This window comes from Bison bison, unplaced genomic scaffold, assembly GCF_000754665.1.
Source record: "Bison bison bison isolate TAMUID 2011002044 unplaced genomic scaffold, Bison_UMD1.0 scf7180017848559, whole genome shotgun sequence".
Classification (NCBI taxonomy): Eukaryota; Metazoa; Chordata; class Mammalia; order Artiodactyla; family Bovidae; genus Bison; species Bison bison.
The window spans coordinates 18677-22778 of NW_011479132.1; the positions used below are offsets into that span (position 1 = coordinate 18677).

At 41.0% G+C, this 4102-nt stretch overlaps 1 pseudogene; it reads right to left on the bottom strand.

Annotated features, from left to right (window-relative positions):
• The window catches only part of LOC104992550, a 17978-nt pseudogene extending 13981 nt beyond the window's left edge, over nucleotides 1–3997 (bottom strand).
• Nucleotides 3998–4102: the final 105 nt, after the last annotated feature.

Below are 4102 nucleotides of genomic sequence, written 5' to 3' on the forward strand. Positions count from 1 at the left end.
TATTAATAGCACAAGGAACTATATTCAATACCCTGTGATGAACTATAATGGAAAAGAATACATAACATGATGTTTATGAATGTATATATATATATGTATATAGAATGTATATATATATGTATATAGAAATCACTTTACTAGAAACTAACACAAGATTCTAAGCCAACTGCACTTCAATTAAAAATTTCATTAGAAACAAACAAACAAAAAAAAACCCACAATGCTGATTTCCTCAAAGACATAGGTTCTCTATGTCTAATATGTCACACTCCGGAGCATAAAGAAGCAATCTCTGAAAGGATCCAACATCCACGAGTTAAGCTCAAAACTTATGAAAGGAACAAAACATGCAGCTCGAAAACTCTAAAATCCACAATTATCTTGCATGCATCAAATATTTCCAGATCATGTATATCTGGCTTTAATTTTCATCAAATCTTTAAACTTTGAAACGTTATTTCTTTAAAAAAACTTTTTTGGCTCACATCTTTGTTGGGATTTATTAGATTCCACGTATTTCACATGAAGCAGCCATGTGTCTTTTTTATATCTTCCAAATCATTCTTTACCATATTCAGGATTACTGAGAACTGATGCTGATGCATAAAATATATTCATGACTTGACAGATGGTACTAGTTGTAAAGAACTTGCCAGCCAATGCAGGAGACATTAAAAGAGACCCGGGTTTGATCCCTGGGTGGGAAGATCCCCTGGGGGAAGAAATGGTATTCCACTCCAGTGTTCTTGCCTGAAGAATCCCATGGACAGAGGAGCCTGGCAGACTATGATCTGTAGGGTTGCAAAGACTTGGACACGACTTCGGTGACTTAGCATGCATGTATGTGTGCAATGACTTTATAAACTTGCTATGTTTAACAAATTAACACATGAGAAAAAAAGTAGGAGATTTAACAAAGGAGAAGAAATTATCCACAATACAACAAAGAGCAGGGAGAAAACCCCAAAAGTAAAGTGGCTTAAAATACATGTAATTGGAGATCTGCAAAGAGATGATGGACTGGGGAGTGGGCTGAGAAAGTAGGATTGAGCCCAAATGAAGTGGGGGTGGGGGTGGGAGCAGGAATACTCCCAATTTGATAAAGCTATGATCTCAGAGGTAAAATAAATTTGAAAGGAAGCACCAAGAAAACTACACGACACTCTATCATAATCACAAAATATACTAAGGTATATAATCATCAATCTATTTCTTTAGGTCAGTGATAGAAAATATAAGAACATTAAATACAAAGGCACAAGGCTAAGAACAGGAGACTTCTTGGGGAAAACAGGCAAGAAAGAACAGTACTACATCTTTAAGCAATGATATCTAGAATGCTACATGCTGCAAAAATGTTTTCTCAAAATCAGGCATTTTGAAAGAAAAACAATTTCAAACACTAGAAAGCAACAAGAGTCACCACTCAAGTTCAACATATGATAGAGTTTGGGTGGAAGCAAAATGGTACTGGACGCACATCTAAATGTAGAGAACATGAATCTGTGAAACCCAAACAAATAATTTTAACCTAAGGATTATAAAATAAAAAAGCTCTTCTAGCTTTCTAATGCTTGAAGAAGTTTATGACACACATGAAATTGTAAATCCTTTGTTGTATGTGTGCACTAATGAAGTATTACTTGGAAAAGCAAATGCAGAATTTACTTTTACACAGTCTAAAAGTTAAAGAAAAAATAAAAGAAAGGTGCAGCCAATGAGCCAAATGGAATCAAATGCTAGTAGTATTAATCTTTCTGCTTCTAGCTTCAGTTCACAGATCTCAACTAAGGCTACATGGATGCATGTTTTATAAATCCCAGGTGAGGGATTCCAGAGTTATCCCCTCCTGGCCTGTGGTGCAATTCCGTACACATACATATGACCACAGGGACAATTCTCCCTTTGCTCTAGGTACTCATTTCTTGACCCCCAGCTTAGCATACCCAGGACTTTGATCCCTAGTAGACAGATGCCATTGAGTTCATTCATGCCCTCAACTTCTGTAAAGGAGACAAAGTCACCACTCTCAAATCCATGTTGGGATTCATCCAGGCAAGTGACCATACCGGGGTTGCCCTGGTTGGAAGAGAAGTAAAGATAGTCTCGTGTAGAATCCAGGTACCAGGAGCACAGACAAGGACTAAGGCTACAAACATGGCTGCCTGGGGCCAGACTCCATACCTTGGTAACCACAGACACCATAACAGTGAGAGGCTGTTCCCCATTGGAATCAGTGAGGATCATTTCCTCTCCAAAGTCACAGAACAACTGCCTATAAAAGGAGAAAACACAACTGAGACCAGGAACTTGGGTAGTCAGGCACCATGCTGGTAATAAGACAGTGCTTACGCACTATGGGCAGAGGTGGACATGCAGACTTGTATTCATGGTTTTCCTAAGAGAATCATTCGGACAGAGAGCCAGGGGGGTTGGGCCTGGGCTAAGAAGGATTTAGGGATAAAGGGAGAAGCTGGCACTCACCCAAAAAGGCCTTGAGTGTCTGCTACCACCAGCTTGATTCTGTGTCTGTGACAGAACTCACCCACCTGCAGCTGGTCCTCCAAAGGAGAGTTGGTAAGGACCACCACCTGTAACAAGAAAGAAGCTCACTGTGAAAAGGATTGGCACTGGGGTAAAGGGGAGTAAGAAAATAAAGGAGAAAGGCAGGTCAGGAACTGGCAGAAGGTCAGGTCTCAAGCTTTCTGGTTCTATATTGTCTACAAATATAAAGTACATGCATCACGTTCAGTGGTGGTGAAAACTCAAGAAAAATATGAATTCCCAGACTATGACATGAAAAGTAAAGAGATATTAACAGGACAGAATCTGAAGACCAACTAATTCACTTATTTTAAAAATAAACACCCACTCCTACCTGCCTACAATCCTCTAAGCCCTTTAACATACTTTGTAAAAGTTGGCATTTAACCCCAGATCCTACAATTTTGTTTCCATTTTCAAACTAAACAAAACAGGACAAAGCTAACCCTGCTCCGCAAAAGTCTGGAAAGAATCTTTGTGCAAATGTTCTTCTCTTTTCAGCAGGGTAAGGATCTACCACAATAGAAGAGTTCCAGCGCCCAAGTTCTTTAGGAAACTCCAGGCAGTGTTTCAGCACCCGACATGCTCAGTCCGTTAAAGAAAACAAGCAAACAAACCAGAAAATGGATCTGAGAAAAGTAAGGCAAGTAGATGTTGCAAGATACCCGGAAACCACTAAGGAAGTCATCCACAAGGGCCCCAGTGTAGGAGTTGACTGGCACATAGCGGTTGAGTTCAGCAAGGTGGGGCTGTGATGCCTCAGCCCAGTTTTTACCAATGTCCTCCTCTCACAGGTAGAACTACAAGGTATAGAAAGGAAAACAGTGAGGCGAATGCAGAGATCAGGCAGTTTTGTGCTTGGGCAAGGAAACGGAGTCAGAAAGAGGTAGCTGGGACGATAGGTCAGTCCACTGAGCAGTACCCTGATCATGCAGGGTGACAGCTTTGACACCACCAAGGATGATATTCTTGGAAATCTCCACCCCTAGGCCCTGAAGCCCTAATACCAGCACACTGGATGCCTGGAGATGCTTCACAGCCTCATGGCCAAGGCCATATCTGCCAGATTTGAAGAAGACTCTGGGTCAGGGCCTGGCCCACCTCCGTTTATATTCTCTGTCCCTCTACTGCTTCATGTAACCAGGCTGAGTCACACTTAACAACTGTCAAGAGTAAAATCCTTCATCTATGTCCGTTTCACTGCCGTTTGTTGGCATTCCCTACGAATGGAGGCAAAGAAATTTCAACAAGATAAAAGAAGAGCTTACTAAATAACAGAGATACTTTCCCACCACCACCAATTCCATCCCACCTTCATGATTTATGTCAGACACTCATGCTGGGTGATTCTGATGGGTCTTTGGACATTAGAGAACAAGCAGAGGAGAAATCAGGACTTGGTTTTGAATCAGGCCCAGACACACACTGTTTCTTCAACAGTGGCCCTGGACATCTTCAGAAAAAGGGTCAGAGATGAGCCAGATGTAGGCAGACTTTTCTCTTTGATAATGGCAACTCTGAGGGAGAGAAGGGGTTTAGGACTATATAATCTCATTTT